The sequence below is a fragment of the Olea europaea genome, unplaced genomic scaffold, assembly GCF_002742605.1.
Source record: "Olea europaea var. sylvestris unplaced genomic scaffold, O_europaea_v1 scaffold1878, whole genome shotgun sequence".
Classification (NCBI taxonomy): domain Eukaryota; kingdom Viridiplantae; phylum Streptophyta; class Magnoliopsida; order Lamiales; family Oleaceae; genus Olea; species Olea europaea.
Window position 1 is genome coordinate 96,781 of NW_019236577.1, and position 20,641 is coordinate 117,421.

The 20,641-nt window shown below is 32.4% G+C and overlaps 2 long non-coding RNA genes across 2 annotated transcripts; one reads left to right on the forward strand and one right to left on the reverse strand.

The window, feature by feature from the left end:
* Nucleotides 1-3,434: 3,434 nt before the first annotated feature.
* On the forward strand, nt 3,435-8,778 carry LOC111378830. The gene is made up of 2 exons (XR_002699917.1): nt 3,435-4,294; nt 4,858-8,778. It is a non-coding gene; the product is annotated as an uncharacterized LOC111378830 (long non-coding RNA).
* Nucleotides 8,779-12,860: 4,082 nt separating this feature from the next.
* On the reverse strand, nt 12,861-19,975 carry LOC111378829. Its single transcript, XR_002699916.1, has 2 exons — nt 19,839-19,975; nt 12,861-17,480 (listed from the first exon to the last, which is right to left on the reverse strand). It is a non-coding gene; the product is annotated as an uncharacterized LOC111378829 (long non-coding RNA).
* Between the last annotated feature and the right edge of the window lie 666 nt (nt 19,976-20,641).

Consider the following 20,641-nt stretch of genomic DNA (forward strand, 5'->3'; position numbering starts at 1 on the left):
AATTATCCGTTGGTAAAAGTAATTCACTTTCAACTACGATAATTAGCAACGAATTTTTTATTGATAACGATGATATCTCTTTACCAACTGATAATCCGTACCTCATGTAATCGTTTAACATTTTGATATTTTACCTACGGATATTCCGTTGGTAAAAGTAATTCACTTATCCCATATCGAAAGTTTACAACAAAGTCTTCGGAGGTGCCCTCTATAAATTAATTCGTGGTCCAATAAGTGGTTAAACAATATTTTGACATTTTAATTCGGTTGACTAAAAGTTTAAAAATTTAGAATTATTAAATAAATAATAATAATAACAATAATAAAAAAAGATATATTTTTTTTTACTATGCCTCACACCTATGTGTCTATTTACAACATTGATTTTTACCCATTATAATGGTAGACATTTACCAACGAAAAGTCTGTTAGTATTGGTTAAAATTTTTACCAACGAAAATTCCGTTGGTAAAAGATTCACACTTTACTAACAGAAAATCCATTGGTAAAATGTTTACTCTTTACCTACGACACGATCCATTGATAACTATCAGCGACCCTCAAATTATCAAAGGATTTGTGGTTGCAAATATTCCGTTGGTGAATATTTTTAGTAACGGATATTGAGGTTTTAGTAACGGAAAATTCGTGCCTGAAACTCTATTTTTTAGTAGTGTATGTTGCTGAAAATTGAAACTCCCCAGAGATTTCTCTTCCCCAAAATAGAAATTACCCCTTTCTCGCTCTTAAATTACGGGATTCTTGGCAGATTTTGTTACCTAGCTTCCAACTGGATTTTGATGACACAACCTCACAAAAGTTTTAGATCTCGTCCTGAGCTTTCCAACACACCTGGGCTTGCTTTATTCCGACTTTTAGAACTCCAAATACAGGTCGAAAACAGAAGTTGGATCAAGCTGTAATGAATTCTTGACAAATTTGGAGTTCTCTGCTTCTGATAAGATTTGATCTTTTAAACGATAAAACTGGGTTTTGATCTCTCATAAAAGTTTTAGGCTTGGGCCTCATCTTTCCAACAAGCCCAACAACACGTAAAATGGAGATATGTAGCTCCAATTAGAACCTAAATGCCAAATAGTGTTCTCGTTTGACTGGCCAACCCAATTAAACTTCTCTCTAGGCCAGCCTAAATCTTGCTTCTTCAAATAAGCCCAATTTCAACCTAATTTAATAATTAAACACCTACAAAACACCAAGAATTAAATAATTGTAAAAGACGCCTAAATTCTAGAAAAGTCAGCTAAAAAAAACAATTAGGTCTTAGAAGATGTATGATATAAATTGGGATCTTAACGTAACTCCTAATTTTAAAGATCACATTTCATAATTAACAAACTTATTAAAATATTTCAAAAATCAGGTGATAAATAAATTTATTAAATATTAAAATATAATATAATATACATTAATTATTTCCACTCGTGCCGCCTCATCTACCCCATCCTATTACCCGACTACACCACCTCCCTTCACCTCTCCACCAGAGACGGCCATCAGCTCGGACGATCACTCCAGCGGCATTTCCAACCATCACTCTGGCAATAGTTCAAGCCATCACTCCGACGACAGCTTAAACTACTATTCCGCATGATCACTCCGACACTCGCTTCAACGGCTATTTGGCTATCCCTTCGGCAAACTGCTCCAATGACTACTCCGACGCTGTGATCAACTTTATTTTCGGTGTGACTAACTGTAACCAAATTTGTATTTGGTGTGACCGTCTGTAATCAAATCAATCTCAAGTCACAACTTGTTACAATCAACACAAAATTGGTCACAAACAGTCACAACAAACACTTTCTTGATTGCATAGGGTCACCACAAAGAAATTTATACACACAGCAGACCTGTGATTAACCATGACCAACTTTGTTTTCGATTTGATTAATTGTGATCAAAATTGTATTCAGATGAATGTCTGTGACCAAGTTAGTATCAAGTCACAACCGATCACAGAACCATCATAGCCAATCACAGAACAATCACAACCTACACCACCACTAACGAACCAAATATGTACCACTTTATGAGTTTACTTGATTAAATTGATCCAATCCAATTCATCAACCGACCCCAAGTTATCAAACGTGAATCCCCTCCTCCATATGCAGTATGCGTAATTTTTTACAATAGTAGGTGTGTATATGTGTTTGTGTGTATATATATATATTCCTTTTTTTGAAATATTCATTTATTATTCAATTTGAATACAATAATAAACTGATAATATATCTCTGTGAATACAAATAGACATCAAATTGATGGTGGTTCCTGAGGTAAGTTTACCTTGATAATTTCCCCATTAAGGGTCCGACTCATCGATTTTCCCAAATAATTGTCCTTGCTAGGATGGATGTTATTGACTTTAAAAAAAAAAAAAAAGAAAGAAAGAAAGAAAGAAAATTTTGATGAGTGAATTGAAATTACTACCATTATAATTTTGATTCAAACATGGAATTTATATGGAAACAAAATAAATTTTAAACAATTAATTGTCTAGAACTTATTTGTATGAAAATTATTAATTAAGAGTGTATTTGATTACATTTATTTTCCATGAAAAATATCAATTTTCTATCCAAATTCCTACTTTGTGTGTTTGATTGTTATTTTTTTCAATCGAAAGTATTTTCTAACTTTTGAAAATATGTCTAATTTTTCTTATTTTTAAGGAAAATATTTTCTTTGGGGGGAGGTGGTTTTTGTTTTCCTCAAAATTAGGAAAACATTTTTTTTCTAGGTGATATTTTCCATGTGCCGAGATTGATTTAGTTTTCAAATTAGAAAATATTATACTTGTCCATTTTTTATTGGTGGGTATATGAGAGAGAAAGAGAGAATGAATTACTTAAAACGAAAAATCACGCCTCCCTAAATAAAGTATTTTCCTTGTTTTTGAGAAAAATATGGTCACTTGACCAAAAGTTGAAAAATATTTTTTATGGAAAAATTATCAATCAAACACCCCATAAATAAGAATTTAGGTGAAAAATGACATTTTACATGAAAAATAAAGATAATCAAATACACTCTAAATACCGTGTCACACCAAATGAAAAACTAAAATGGCGAGATGTGAAAGTGTAAATGTATTAATACAATAATCAATAGAAATTGAACAGCATCACGACTTACCACCAAATATGCTTGAATATGTCGCATGATGTAGACAATGTAGTTTCTAGAGTATCAGTTTCTCAATCAAATAATATGAAGATACTTTCTCTTCGAGATTATATACATAGGAATGAGATTGAATCACAAACAAAACTGAACAGAATGATCAACGTGATCGAAGATTTGTCCTTAAGGTTATAATATTGCTCCATTCGGTGTGGCTTTAAGGGAGCGAATAATTATCTCCCATGATATAAGGGATTTCATCTATTAAAAAAGAAAAACAACAATTAGTTAGAGCTCCAACTAACTCAACTAGTATTTTATACTTAAAATACATAATTAGAATATACGGAGAAGGAAAATTTTAAAGTTTGGAATTATTGTATTTGAATGGTTAAATTTTCAATTGGAGAGGCAGGCAATTTATAATTTTATATGGTTTTCGTGGTCACTCAAATGGCCTAAAGGCCTCTTCAAAACATTGGTGATTATTTAGATAGCATTTCAAACAAATAGATGTGCTTTTTTCTTAATTGAAAGTAGACATCTATTAACTTGTTCAAAGACATCGATTAGGAAAAATAGAAATTGTAAAGAATGGTTTGTTGAATTTTGTGTGGCCCAGTTGATCTAATATGGACTGAGATGTGTGGCCCACAACTTGGAGACCTAAACTGGTGATCCAACAAGTTAAAGTCTCTAGAATGTGGGAACTGACTTTTAACTAAAACGCGTTTTTTGTTTCAAAATTACACTTCTACTGGATTATTGACGCGTGGCAAATGATGGACCGTTGGATGATTAAAATTTGTCCCACTCATATAAAAGGGACATGAGAGGTCATTAGGGTTTCAGATTATTCATTCGAGAAGCTTCTCTTTTCTTCGAGTTTTTTTATCTTTTCTGTACTTTGGTTGTTCTCTATTAGATCTTGTGTGATTTGTTTAGAGAAGGTGAAAATAAATGAACTCTTATGTTAGTTCATTGTGTCGTGAGAGGATTTTGTGCTGGTTGTGAATCTGAAACTGTGTGTTCTCTGTAACTCGAAACTCTTTGCCCATCTTTGTGCAGTTTATAGTGAATTAGAGCTTAATCTTAACAGATGCTCAACGAGGATTAGTGTTAGAAGTGGTTGCTGAACCTCGAGGTCTTTGGGCCGAAAAATCTCGTGTTTTGATCTTGTTATTATTCTGTGCTTTTATTGTGGTTGATATACAAATTAAAAATACAAATATTATTTCTAGGATTAACAGTGGTATCAGAGCTGTGGAAATTTTTTTTTTTCAAAGTTGTGATTGAGTCTCTGTGTTTGAAGAAAATTATATATTCGAGTAGATCTGTCCTTTTGCCTTTTTGTTTTTTGAAAAATTTTGGTTTCTTTCAAACAGGACTTGTCTTCTTGATGTTCTTTGAGTATTTTTTTTGTATATGACTGCAGTTTTTGTGAGATTTTTGGTAACTAACGTTTTTTCAAAACTAGGGTTTCTATTAATATCTCCTAAATCTACCTTTGTCTAGGAGTCCCTGTGAGAACCTTAGAATCTGAGGGGATTAGTGCTTCGATTCAAGAAACTCATTTTTCAAAAGTTCTTGAAATACGTTTTTCTACTACTGTGTGGATATTGGGATATACCAAGAATCTGTTTAATTCTGTTATTGATCTGCTATATATAATGTGACATGTATTGATACTCAAATTGGTCTATTTAGGGGTTGATATTACTGTTGTTTGAGATTGCTCTCCTTCGAAGGTACATGCTGACTTTGTCCCTTGTAGCTGACTAGGTGTAAGCATATTTGTTTAATAACTCCATTTTATCTGTTAATCTGTGAATTAACTTCTGTATACATGTATCCTTGACATTAGAATATTTAGCATTATCTTTGATCACTGTGATATACTGTTGGCTGAATCATACATGTATATACTCACATACTGTTGCATACCAAAATAATGAGTCTAATTGCGTATGTGTCTTTATCAGAAAGTTCTGATCAAGACTTGGTCTTAGATTCAGGCTGATCCTTTCATATGACTCCCAATATTGGCTATCTTACTGACTATTCTAGTCTTGATGGAGGGTCCTTGAAACTTGGGAATGATCAATCATGTCAAGTAAAGGGTATTGGTAATGTGTTGCTGAAATTTAAAAATGGTCATCACATACACACAAGATATGTGCCAGCACTTAGAAAAACCTCATATTCCTGGGAGTTCTTGATGATGAAAATTATCAAATTGAAATGAAGAATGGTTTTACATATATAACAAGAAATCAAGAACTTATTGTCAATTTACCCAAACTTAATGGAATTTATGTAATACATGCTAAAATCATTTTTTCTAATAATGCTGTGAATTTTGTCACACATCCTGATAAATCATAATTAGGACATAAAAGACTTAACCATCTGAGTGAAAAATATTTAAAAACTCTGTCATATCAAGAGGCATTTGGGAAAGATAGTGTTCAAAAATTAACCTTTTGTGAACACTGCATAATGGGAAAACAAGTCAGACTACCCTTTACATAAAGGCAGCATAAGTTCCAAGATGTCCTTGAATACATGCATTCTGATTTACGAGGACCTACCCCTATACCTACAGTATTTGGTTACAGATATTATCTTCTTACCACTGATGATTACTCAAAGAAAACATGGATTTTCTTATTAAAGTCTAAATATGATACTTTTGTAACTTTTAAAGAATGGAACGTATTGATTGAAAATCAGATAGGTAAGAAAATAAAAATCTTAAGAACTGATGATGGGCTTCTGCAATTTAGAATTTGATCAATATTGTAATAAACAAGGAATTATGAAACATAAAATAGTAAGTTATATCCTCACCAAAATGGAGTTGTTGAGAGGTTGAATAGAACCATTCTTGAGAGGACAAGATGTATGCTACTTAGCTCTGGCCTTCCAAAAAAATTTTGGGGAGAGGCAGTAAAAATTGCCTGTTATTTGATCAATAGATGTCCTTTCAGCTCTCTAAATAATAGGATCCATGAACAAATCTGGTCAGGCACAATGCCAAACTATTCTTATCTTAGAACCTAAAAATTCAAAACTGGACCCTAGATCATTGAAAGGTGTGTTCTTGGGATATGAAAAAGGAGTTGGAAGGCTATAGATCGTGGTTAAGAGATGTAAGGGGTTATAAAGTGATAATAAGTAGATGACTTTCCTTGTCTTAGTGACAAATTTGGAAAGAAATTAGGAAAATATGACTTTGTTATCACTAAAATAAACCTGAATAGGGAGCCTTTTAATGACCAGCTCAATTTGAGGTGAAGCCACAAGAAATAGAACCACAAAATGTGTCTGATGTTGAAATATTAGAAGATGAGTAGTATCTGAAGCCTACATATGACCTGCAGGACTACCAGCTTACTAGAGATAGAGAAAAGAGGCAAATAAGACCTTCTTCTAGGTATCAATATGCTGATTTTGTGTCTGCCTAGTCTGAACCTAATCCGTTTGACATAGAACCCACTTCTTATAAAGAAGCTGTTTCTTGCAAAGAATCTCCTAAGTGGATTGCTACAATAGAAGATGAAATGAACTGCCTCTATAAAAATGAAACATGGATCTTAGTTGAAAAACCTAAAGAATGTAAATTGATTGATTGTGAATGGGTCTATAAGATCAAAGAGGGTGAGACTAAGACAAACAATAAAATGTTTAAGGCAAGACTTGTAGCAAAAGACTTCACACAAAGAGAATGGAAAGATTACACCGAAATCTTTTCACCAGTTGTCAAATATACATCAATCAGTGTATTACTTGCTATAGTGACATAGTTTGACTTAGAGTTAGAACAACTTGACGTGAAAACTACCTTAATGTATGGTTTCTTAGATGAAACCATATATATGATTCAACCAAAAGGGTTTGAGATAAAAGAAAGAGGGAACTTTGTATGTCTCTTGAAAAAGTCATTGTGTGGCATATAAGAGATTTGACTCTTTTACACAATGACTAGATTTTAAGAAATCTGATTATGATCCCTATTTTTACTTTAAGAGAGATGGAGAATTTAAATCTTTTTATCTTCTCTTGTATATAGATGATATGCTCCTTACTAGTCACAATTCTATTACACTTAACTCAATTAAAGAAAAGTTGAAATATAAATTTAAAATGAAATATTTAGGACCAGCTCGAAAAATATTGGGCATGGAAATAAAAAGGGATATAATAAATGGAAAGTTGTTTCTAACACAAAAATCTTATGTTGATGAGGTAGTTAAAAGATTTTCTCCTCATGATGCTAAGCCTGTTAGTCTGCTTTTGTCTGCCGGTATGAAATTATCTGTTGATCATTCACCTAAATTTGAAAATGAACATAAAAGAATGATGAATGTTTCATATTCTAATGCTGTTGGATCTGTAATGTATGTTATGGTATTTCCTAGACTTGATATTGCTTATGATGTGAGTGTGTTAAGCAGATGTATGAGTAACCCAAGTGAATTACATTAGCAATGCATGAAAATTTTGATTAAGTATTTGAAAGGGACTAGTCAGTTAGGATTAATGTTTAAAACTGATAAAAATGGACTTAAACTAAAAGGTTATGTGGACTCAGATTTTGCTAGAAATCAAGATAATAGAAAATCCACATCAGCTTATTTTTATGCCATTAATGATACATGCATTAGCTGAAAATCCCAACTTCAAAAACTGTTTGCATTGTCTTCAATTGACACTAAATACATTGCTGCCAGTGAGGCAATAAAGAAAGGGCTATGGTTGAAGGGTTTACTAGGTAAATTAGGTCTTATAGAAAATCAGGAGGAGATGTGTTCTAATAATCAAAGTGCGATATTTCTAAGTAAAAATCCTATTTTGCATGATAGATCCAAGCATATAGATCAAAAAAATGTCATTTTATTAGAGATATTATTGATAGGGGTGACATTAAATTGATTAAAATTCCTACTGAGTTAAATCATATAGATGCTGGAACCAAGGTAATCCCTAATAGTAAGTTTACTGATTCTTTGAGATTGATTAATCTTGAAGAATACTAACTTTGTGTTCTCATGCAGGTGATGAGAGCAAATAAAGTTAGACTAAGTCTTTAAATCCCAAAATGCAGCAAAAGATAGGGATTGCAAAGAATGGTTTGCTAAATTTTGTGTGGCCCAGTTGATCTAAAATGGACTGAAATGTGTGGCCCAAAACTTGGAGGCCCAAACTGTTGATCCAACAAGTTGAAGTCTCTAGAATGTAGGAACTGACTTTTAACTAAATGCGTTTTTTGTTTCAAAAGAACACTTCTACTGGATTATTGACGCGTGGCAAATGATGGACCGTTGGATGATTAAAATTTGTCCCACTCATATAAAAGGGACGTGAGAGGTCATTAGGGTTTCATATTATTCATTTGAGCAGCTTTACTTTTCTTCGAGTTTTTCATCTTCTCTGTACTTTGGTTGTTCTCTCTTAGATCTTGTGTGATTTGTTGAGAGAGTGAAAATAAATGAACTCTTATGTGAGTTCATCGTGTTGTGAGAGGATTTTGTGGTGGTTGTGAATATGGAATTGTGTGTTCTCTGTAACTCGAAACTCTTTGCCTATTTTTGGGTGGTTTATAGTGGATTTGAGCTTAATCCTTAACTAAGACTAAGCGTTGGAAGTGATCACCGAACCTCGGGGCCTTTGTATCAAAAAATCTTGTGCTTTGATCTTGTTATTATTTTATCGTTATTATTGTGGTCGATTTGCAAATTAAAAACACAAATATTATTTTTAAGACTAACAGAAATTGGATACACTGATTACAGAGTTGATTATACCTAGAATATTTTTTCGAAAACGGCCAACTATTGGAATTTTAAGACTATTAAAAATAATTACATCCAGTACTGAAAGAATTTGATTATTTAAAATTTGGACAAAAATTTAAATAATTTTTTTCAAAAAGATATATGCAAAATAAAAGTACACACCATACCTACACTTGAACTCGACCTAAAACGGCCATGAACCTGTGAATGTTCACGGTACCGATTAAGACGGCCTACTGCTTGCGCATGTGTGATAATATTTAGGTCCTCTCTTTCCGCAAAAATCGTTGCCCTTTAGAGCTGAAACTCAAAGGCCAAACTTGTACCTTACAAACAAAAGATTTTTCCACTAGTTCAAAAAAAAAAAAAAAAAAAAAAAGACTAGTTCAAAAAAAAAAAAAAAAAAGGATTGAACCCCAACCTTGAAGGCTCCCACCGCCCCGCTCCTAGAGCTTTGTTAAGGAGGTAAATCGCGGGATGTGCTCCAACAGGTCAGGGAACAAGAACTACCTATACATTGCGTCTACAAAGAGTCCAATTCTATGTCTCAGGAATCAAACTCCCATACTACGACTGCCAGCAAGGCATGAGATAACCTCATTCTTATCCTTTGTACCACTGAACTATGCCCCAAGGAGCTTTTCCACTAGTTTTACTATGTGGGACAAATGTTTACCAAACTAAGCCAATTCTTCATTATTCCATGTTTCAAGTGGGCGATTATGAATCCAAATATTTTATTCAATACTTAACAAATTTTAATAAATAAATATATCATATTATTCATCTTGCGAAGTAGTACTTAAGTATGCTTGGTCCCTTTAATTTCGAAGTGCGGATTCCACTTAATTTTGAGCTCAAAGTTGCCCAAAAAATTGTTCCATAGACAAGTACACATGTAGGGAACTCGTACGTAATCCTTTTTTATGACGCGTGTTACAAAAATTTTGGACTTTATACTTGTGTAAAAATTAATTGAAGACTCAAATGCTTATTTATGTTCATGTAATACATTCACGTAAATTCCATTCAAGGTAATTATAATTTCACTCTAGTAATCGTTAGGTAATTATACTTTTATTCAATAAAGTAACTGCACTTTAATTTGATTTTAATGAAATAACCTCATTAATTGATCTTAATTAAGTCACTTCATCAATAGACTTAAACTAATGACGTGTGCAATTACCTGATTAATATATAGTGACTGCAAATGAAATTTAACCATATACTTTCTTTTAATTAAAAAATACTGACCGTTAATGGGGTGATTTCATTGAAATCCTAAATATGTTTAAAAAGAGAGGTTATCACAGCTCCAAACTTCTATGCTCGACTTTCAGAGTTGTAAATTGGCCAACATGGAATTCATCGGGCCAAAATTCAGATGATATATTTTAGAAAGACTGGACCATGTAACCAATAGATCGTACATTCAAGCAATGTCATCGCATGGACTTCTATGAGTCCGACCACCTGGTACTTAAGCTAGAACTAGAACTTGAACCACATAAACCAAGAGGTCGTGTAAAGCCATGAAAGAGGACTTTTATGTTTGAGCCATTTTGTTACACGAATATTGACGTGTGGATATCATAAGCAGATTACTATAGGAAATATAACTATTAGGTTGCATTTGACAGTGTGTATGTTGATCTCGAAATTTGATGAGAACCAACACATTCCAACTTCTCACATGGTCTCATCCCAACAACTCAATAGTCAAGCCTAAATGTGTGAATCCTAGTCATCATATGGCTATGACTATCTTACCTAGGCTGAAAAGCAGTCACCCTAATTCATAGGCTTGTAGGCTGAAAAGTTGACTTGGCATATCTGCAACAAGGCTGCAAAATCTGTCAAGCATACAGATTGCCTTTATACAAAATATTTTGTCTAAAGGTGATTCCTGCAGTTGATTGGGTAACATTGGTTTTGAGGTTGATATTGAGGCCTGCTATTTCAAAAAAAAAAAAAAAAAAAAGTTGAACCCCAACCTTGAGTGTCATTACTGTCCCGCCCTTAGATTTTTGTGAGGGAGACAAATCACGGAATGTGCCCCAACAGGTCAGGAAACAAAAGTTGCTTGTACAATGCGTCTACAAGAAGTCCAATTTCATCTTTTAGGAATCGATCCCCCACACTGTGGCTGCCAACAAGGTATGAAATAATCTCACTCCTATACTTTGCACCACTGACCTATGCCCCGAGGGACTGAAGCCTGTTATTTCTAGCTTCATAGTATGTTGGTTCGAGATGCTCCAACCCTTGGTACCTTTTCGACTAGGACCCCCCTCATCATCAATTGAAGGTGGAAGGGCTTTTAGTTTCATGGCATGATGGCATCATAGCTTTGATCTGGAACAGGATAGGCTTGTCGCTGCCTCTACTGTTGCTTTTGCTGGTTTACCAAGTTGGAGGGTGAAACTCGGCCTTTTAGCCTCAGTGGACGAGGCCCACCACCTCATCTGTTGTGGTGATTAGTCATTTCCTCTATTCACGGGTTTACCAACTATACCGATGTCTCTTTCCGCCCTCAGGTTTTCAGGTCGATTACTTTACACTTCTTCTTTTTTCTTTGCTGGTTCCCCCTTTGAGCTCGACGATGCATAGAAAAACGCCAGGGAAACATATGTATGTGGCATTTGTGGAGTTGTTCTATGGTAGCATTTTATTACGTCATATTTTTCGTGTTGGCCGCCATGTCCACGGCCTGTCTAGTGATGCGGGCATCATCTCTTCCACCTTTCCGGTGATGTGGTCAATGGTTTTGAGCATCTCCAACTATTGGGGCCTCACTTCAAAGGTCTCTCTCGCTACTTTATGTGGGTTAGCATAATGTTCTTCGCTTCCACTCATCAAAGGATAAGAAGATAAGTTTTCTGGTAAGCTTTTTTGCTAATGGGTATGCTCATAACTAAAGTATGATTTCTCATGTACAGCACCAATTTGTTGACTTTGAAGTCAGAAGGATCATGCAGCCAATAGATTCCAGATAGTCTCTCATCCAAGTGTACGTTATCTACACACTTAAATATAAAAATAGACTACTCTTGCCAGTAGCTCGAACAAGGTACAACAATTGTGAGTACTTCAATACCCAAAGCAAATGGTTAACGTATTAGGACATGGGACCTAAAAAGTGGAGACTATATTGTCTATTGCAAGTGTATGATATAATGAATAAGTAATATACTGAACCTATGAGTCTCAATGATCATTCCCACGAAGACTCATTTAATCCTTAATTTCTTACTCCTAAATTGATTTTAAAAAATAAAAAATAAAAAAATAATAATAACAACAACAACAACAACAATAATAATAATAGTGGTGGTGGTGGTGGTGGTGTTTGATGAATTATCTAAATTTATTAAAGTACACATTATCTACTCAAATTGGGGTTTTAACTTATAAATGTGAATGTTATGACTTACGATTTCACCTAGTGATTAACTTTAGTATGCATATCAGCATTCATTGATAACATAGTATTTGGTCAAATTCGTCTTAATTAGCCATTTTACCTATCTCGAGTTCAAATTAATCATATTTACATAAGTCAATTCATCTTATCACTATATGAATCCAAACAAGCCTTTAACCAAAACACATTTAAGTACTAAGAATCACTATAAACAAAACAATATCTTTACACTTCTATCGAAATTACTAAATTTACTATACGATCTAAATCTATAATCAGTTCTTTTAAATTTCAAATTTAATTAAATTAGTGGCCAATTAAAATGAAGCATTAATAAACATAAATAAAACAAACATAACAAGAATTAAACTACAAGAAACTCAAATACTGAAATAAAATGTCACATATAGTTTATATCATTTTTCCTAAGAATTTAGATACTCAAACAAATGAAAGAAAATAATTAAAAGAATAGAGTTCAGTACTGAATTTTGAAAACAAAGATGAATAAAATAATAAGATCTCGCATCAAGAATCTTCTTCTCCAAGCCAAAATTTGGAAAAAATAAATAAATAAATAAAAAATCAGATTATTTTTCTTGATCTTAAACTGTAATTTTGGAAGTTGAACTCCACTCGGTGTAGCAATTGCCTGAACCACTTTCAATTCCGTCCTTTTTCGAAATCTTCGATGATATAGAATTGGAGGCATGTTTACTGGAACAGAGTATGTACTTTCAAAGGTAGATCCTCAATTATTTCAGCTTCTAAAACACTTATATCTGCAAACTATGTTGTGGGCACTAGCGAGCAATCCCTTGTATCTTTCCCGTACCTCTTAATAAAATTCCAAATCAAACTACGAAAATATGGTGATTTCTTTTTTTCTTTTTTCCGAGGGGAAAAATTTGTTAAAATTTTTTGGCATAAACTATTCCACGTGGTAATGTAGTCAGTTAAGAATGTATCCAACAACTATCTAGTCAAGTCTCACAATGTGCATAGAAATAATCTCAACCGTATTGCATCACTTGAAACATCCAATGTTCAATAGTGCCCCCATATATCTAGGGAAAAATTGCAACAGAGATCCCTAATATTTTCATTTTTTGCAAACTTTACCCTAACCTATGGATGTCAACTGGGCTCACCGGCTCGAGCCCCCCGTGGCTCGACCCGGAAAAAGCTCGAGCTGGCTTGGGTCGAGCCCCAATTTTTATGTTCCGAGCTTAGCCCGAGCCGGCTGGAGACTTAAAAAAAAAAAACAAAAAGCAAAAAAAAAAAAAAATCCACAAAATGTTAAAAAAAGGCAACCAAATAAGGCAGCAGCTTAAGGCAGCAAGCTACTGCCTTATTTTAAGGCAAGGCAACAGCTAGCTACCTTATTAATTATTTAAAAAAAAAAAAAAAAAAAAGAGAGAGAAAAAATCTAGCCGGCCCAGCTTAGCTCGCTAAGGCTCAAGCCGAAAGCTCGGATCAAGTCTTTATTTTTCGTCGAGCTTTTGCTCGGGTCGGGCTCGAAAAAAGCCCATTTCATTTTACTCAAGCCGACTCGGCTCGGCTCATTGACATCCCTACCTTAACCTTCATTTTATGCCATTGGAAGTTTCTAACATTTCATAAATATGCACCTGAAATCCATCTAGACGGAAACCGTCCAAAACATTATTAGTTGACATGGAAAATTAAGGAATCGACATTCAATAAAGCTGTCTGAAACACACTCCAAAAATACCATCTAAAAAGGTATCAACATCCAATAAAATCGTAGCAATAGCAGGTAGTTCAAAGAATTTTTTCGATCACGATTTTCATTCATTTGGACCTCATGCACATATTTATGAAAGGTTAAGGATCTTCACTGGCACATAATAAAGTTTAGGGTAAAGTCTGCAAAAAATAAAAAGGTTAAGTACTGCTACTACAATTTTCCCTATATCCAAAAACCTCGAAATATAAATATTCATATTTGTGTTTGATCTTCCAAAGAACTGCAAGGCATTTTGGAACTATTGATTACATATGTCCTCAAGTGGAAATTTGCTTGCCCAAATGTTGGATATGCCACGCTTGACTGATTTTTGACAACTGGCACAACCAAATATTCACTAATAAGACTCCCATTCTCATTAACAATCACATTAACCATATTTTATACGATTTTATTGATTATCATGACACCTGGATGTGCTATTTATTTTGTTGTTGTTTTGGTGTTACTTCTGTACTTTTCGTTTCAACATGAATGCCTACTCAATTTCTTGATTAAATGGAGTAAGATCACATTATCTCGAACTTTTCATACAAAATCTTGAAAGAGATAATAAAATAAAAATAAAATAAAATAAAATAAAAAAAACTTGTTTATTAATCCATTTTAATATAATTCATAACCATGACAAAATCGTTTATAATTGTTGATTAATATTCCTATTTTATTTAATAATTTCTTTCGAATTGAGTTAAACATATCTCACATGTGACTTTCCTATATAACTATGGAAGATGCGAACATGAAATAATACATTAATGTCACGAAAGTCTAACTAAATCATGTAAGATATAGTAGTATATTTCTATTCCTTATCGGATCTCAAAAAAGTTGCTATACATGCTATATTCCTTGTTAATTATCTCAAATATAATAAAGATAGTATATCAATTCAATTAAAATCTAATTAATGAAAAACAACAAGTTCTATAACAATAATCCACGATAAACAATACAACCCAATTGACTAGTCAAAGTCAAAGTCAAATAAGGACTTTAATGAAGTAAATTATTCTATTGGGGTTATTTTACAAATTGACAATACTTGAGGGTTTAACATGGACATCATTTAAATTTGAGGATTTATTTTACAAGAATGGAAAGTTAATGATTAGACTTCCTTTAAAACATAAAAGGAGGGACTTGACTTGCAATTCTTCAATAATTATCCATTAAATATCATCTATATTAACCATTTTCTCGAATTTTGGGGGAAAAATGAGAGAAGGCTCGAGAGAACCCGAGAGAGAAGAAAAGAGAAGGGAAGAAAGAAGAAGAAAGAAAGAAAATGGTTTCAAGCTAAGGTTTTCAAGTTTTTCAATTTCTCTTTGATTTAGCATGGTAAGTATAAAGTATATTGAATTAAATTATTAAGGGTTATGGGAAATTTGCTTTAATTAAAAGGTTGGCAAGAATAATGTGTTATTGATGTGTATTTAATGTTATAAATAAGGATATAGCAAAGAAATATTTATTTGGATATTGATGTTGAAGAAAGTGGAAACTTTGGAAATGGGTTTGTAAAATAAAAGCATATTCTTTAAAATTCTTGTGATTATATAGTGTTAAACACTTAAATTAAGGATTTGAAGTTGAAATTCTCTAATTTTCAGCCATTTTCGAGCTATTGTAGTATAAGTGTTATTTTTGAAAATCTGCCCGAATAAGTGCTATTTCTGTCCATGATTTCGGTGACAGATTTTAGTATATAGACATTGTTGCTAGTTTTCAATATTCTAGAATTATAGTACTAGTTTTGTCAATCATCTAATTTTGGTGAATTTTTAATATTTGAAACCAAATTAAGTGTTGAATATTTAGGGTTTTGGTGTTAAAATAATTTATATGAAGGAGTATATATTGTTAGTGACCTTAATTGGGATTATGAAATTGAAAATAAAATATATCAAGTTCCCATTGGTAAATTAATATTTCAAATGGTAGGAAAATACTCAAGGCTCCTCTATGAAGAGATAGGATTTATTATAGCGAGAGCGTGATAACCTTCTTGGTATTGAAAGTGAGGAGGCGACAAGAAGATCAAAACAATGATCAACTATGACTTGGTGAGTTTCCAATAAAACTTATTTTTCAGAAATAATTATTTATTGAATTTTGAAGTTACGTATTTTATAAGTTGAGTTGATAGCATGATTTTTCAGAATAAAACGAATTTTATTATCAAATGTTTATAAAAGTTAAATTCATTTTAGTTAAATTATTTCTTGACATATTATTTCAGTATTAAATATTTTAGCATATTTAAAGTTATTATTTAAAATCACCAGAAAGTACTCAGGTGATTTTATCATTGTGTGCACTGGTGTGAATGTTTTTTTCACAGTATATGACCAATTATGTTTGATTTTATCTGCTCTGCACTATTGTGAATGTATTTCCATAGTGTATGACCAGAATTACAGAATATCAATTCTGCGCGCGTATGATTAGAATTATAGAATTTCAGAATTACAGAATTAAATGTCTTTTCCTTGTACATCGAGATTACTCTGTACGTGAGTAAGACTATTCATTGGGTACCTTTTTTATGTGATTTTTCAGTATTTCTAAAGTTTATTAGATTTCAGATTATAGAATTCAATCTATTCAGTTTTCAGATTAAAACTTTCAGTTTATAGTATTGAGCAGCAGCAATACTTCACAAATTTTCACGAATGTCATATTATTTATATTCGTTACATTTTACAGTTACTTATCTAAAATGAAGAACAAAGAATTTTATGAAATATTCATGTTTGATTAAAAGTTTAACTAGATTTTAGAATTTTTAGAAGTTTTAGAAGTGGAAGAATTTTCAAAAATTATGTAGAAATGAGAAATGTTTATTAATTTGAAAATTATCCACTCACTGTGCTTTAAACTCATATATTTTTTCACCTTTTCTCTTTATCAGACAGATAGCAACTGATTTGAGCAACTTTGGAGCCTGTCGAACAACCAAATTGAGCCGCGCGTAATATGTTCTTTTGGGATACATGTAGCTTAAATCAGAAAAGTTCATTATGGGCTCATTAGATAATTGGTATCTTTAAAATATTTGAGGATTGTTGAGCGTAAAGCAAGTAAATGTCGATATGCCAACATTTTATTTGAATAGTTTGTATTTTGAGGGACTGTCTTACCTATTCATATTATAGGTATTAATTTGACGAAACTTGGTTATTGTTCAGGTGATTTTAGTTCATATTTCAGAGGAAGCTTTGACAAAATTTTGTTAAAAATATTTTCCAGTCAAATAAATCAAAGTTACCTTGATAGTAGGTCCAGTGTTCAGCTGGTAACTATCATCGGCACACGACACGTGTCGAGTCCTCTGAAAATAATATTAAAATATCATAATGTAATGACTAAAAATTTAGCCAAGTATCACAAAATTACAAGAAATCATTAGGATTAACTAAACATCACTCGAATTTGAAAAAAGTGGAGAAGCGATGAATTCTTGAATATCGTCAAGCTAACTTGATCAATATTCAATTGCACCTTCTTCTTTCATGCCCAGGCACCAAGAAATATGATTCAAGAATGAATCCCTTATAAATTTCCCCTTAATTCTCCTTGAAAGAATGATTTTTGCCTCTTTTGATTGCAACGAAGTGTGTATTCTATTGTATAAGAAGTGTCTTTAGTTATTAGATTATAGTTTGGTAATTATAGAGCCAAGATTTAGGTCAGAATTCGTGTTTCAGTTGATTTTCTTAAAGAATTTGAGAAAGAAAAGGAAAATTTTCTTATATTCAATTAATTCAAAAAGTGTCTCGAAAGAAAAAAGAGAATTTCATTTTGTTCATGTAAACTTTTTAATATATAACCAAATTCGACAATAATTTTATCAAATTGACAATTAAATATTCATTTTTGATGGCTTGGATAGGTGTAGATATCACATCAGAGAGCCATAAAAAGTAGTTATTCAAGAAGTTATGATAAAGGTTGTTTTACCCATGACTTCGAGCGTGGTTGTTCCCAAGATGATGTTACAACCAAATAATGCTCAAGGATAACAATTAAAAGATTGAACACTCAATAATGAATCAACAATAGTGGAGCCATAAGGAATAAATTAAGAAGATCTCGAAGAGAAAAAAATAAAAAAATAAAAATCATTTTATCAAGTCATTGAAAGTGTTAGTTCTTTTATATGATTGGTTTCATCGAAGAAGAGCAAAGTTAAATGGATCTAAGTCAAGTTTGGAACCTTGTTGAGTTGCATGTAGGTTGTAAGAAGATCAAGTGTAAATGTCTTTAAGACCAAGCGCAATGCAAAGGGAAATATTGGAACTAAATTTGTAGAAACAGGTTTTATTCAGAAAAAGTGCAACAATTACAAAGAGACTTTTCTACCAGTTTTTAAAAAGAACTCTCTTATAATTATTCTGGCATTAGTAGCTGAATACGATCTAGAGTTACACAAATGGATGTAAAACCTCCTCTCTTGCTGGGAATTTAGAGGAAGAAGTTTCTATGAACCAAGATGAAGCTTTTTTAGTTAAGAGAATGGAATGCATGATGTAAACTCGAAAAAAAAAATTAAAAAAAAAAATAGAAAACGACATGGGACAGAAACAAGCTTCTTGGTAATGGTATCTTAGGTTCCATGACATAATAATTTCCTCTAGTTCTAAGGAAAATATTGTAGAACGAGTGGCGAATCTAGAATTGAAGCTCAGCTAGGGCGGTGGTTGACCATTGATTGTTGCGACTGTAATAGCAAGGTCTTTTATTAATATTTAATTAAATAATATTAAAAATTCTTCAATCTATATGTAAATGCACTAAAACGTAAAAATTATATACAACACAGATACACCAAACTTCCTTTTTGGAAATTGAATATAAAGGAAACCTAAAGGTTTCACTTACCACCTAGAATGAAGTGAATCCAAAAATTTAGACGGTAACTAGTATAGTACTCTCATAAAACACACAACTTGAAATATAGGTGGACCATAATGGAAGTTGTATTTAAGAAAACCTCACATTTTAACAATCTTCCCATTAGCAAAACTTGAAAATCCAGGTAATTTCTAAGTTGGGAAGAGAAGAAAAGGAAAAGACAAAGAACAGAGAAAACGCAACGCGCAAGTGAGACACCTAACAAGGTATTTTAGAAGCAACATTTGACAAAATGAAAGTCACACTACTGACCTCAGCTAACCAAAGTTTGATATTGTCATCAACAAACTATGTGTCTTTCAAATTTTGACCCCGAAGTCTCTTCATAAATATAGACAATTGCTCATTTTCTTCAATCTGTGCCCCTTACCCTTTTGATCTCTTGTGATGCATCTTGCATTCTCTATAATTCCCAAAATCACATGATAGCAACACATCACTATTCATTACTTCAATCCATCATAGCACTTTTAAACACCTAACAAATGCCATGATCTTTTACCCGGTACAAAAAATTTCTCAACCAGTCGGTCGAGTAGAAAATAAAATCCCCAATATTCTCTAATATTCGCAAAATCCCCCATTCTCAAATTCACAAAAATCAAAATCCTCACAGTCAAGAGTTTACACTATAGGCTCAGTTTAATATCCGTAACTCATAAACATAATTCATAAAACATAAATCATAAAAGACAAATCAAAAAACTAACTAAATTTTGAGCGAACAAAAATGAAAAAAAGAAAAGAAAAGAGAGGAGCAGTCGAGCAAACTCACAATAGTGAAGGGTGGCGAAAACTGGAGATGGAGTGGTTAGGCGTCGTCGGCAACAGGAAGTAGGGTAGGGGCTAGGACGGCGGGATCACTGGGTTTGACCAAGGGAAGGATTGAGATTCAAATTTGCCAATTGCTATCTGCAGGGTTGCATTTTTATTGTAATTGAAATTTGGGGATGGATATGAGATTGGGTTTGGGCATTTAGTTGGGCCATTTTTTTAAAAAAAAAATTAGAGGCCCAATAAGTAATAACAGAAAAGACGGTGTACTTTTAAAAATGGAATAGTCAAAGAATAAAAATTCAACTTTGACTTGTTCAATTGTTAATATTATCACAACGGTGAGTGTTAAAACACAAAAATACCCTGAATTGTATTATAAAATTACAAAAGATGGTTTTGTTTAAAAGATATTACTACCCTTTAGTTAACAAATAAAAATCAAACACTACCTACTTAAAATATCAAAATCAACAAACTTCTCATATTTGTTTACTCCAACACAGATAAAAACACCCTCATCTTTTATCTGCTTCAACCTCAAAATCTGAAAAATTCATCGAACGCAGTAGCTGAATTTTTTTTTATATCAATCTCATCAAATCAGTAAGTTTATAATACGTACATTTAATATTATTTTTGTTAAATTATTTTACGTTTTAATAAATAAAATCTATTTCGACATATAATGTTAATGTAGATAGTTTTTTAATAGATCTGTGAAAAATTTAAACTTTTGACGAGGAAAAATTAATTTGCATATACCGAAAAATTAATATGCAAAAGTTTGTGTGTTTATTCTAC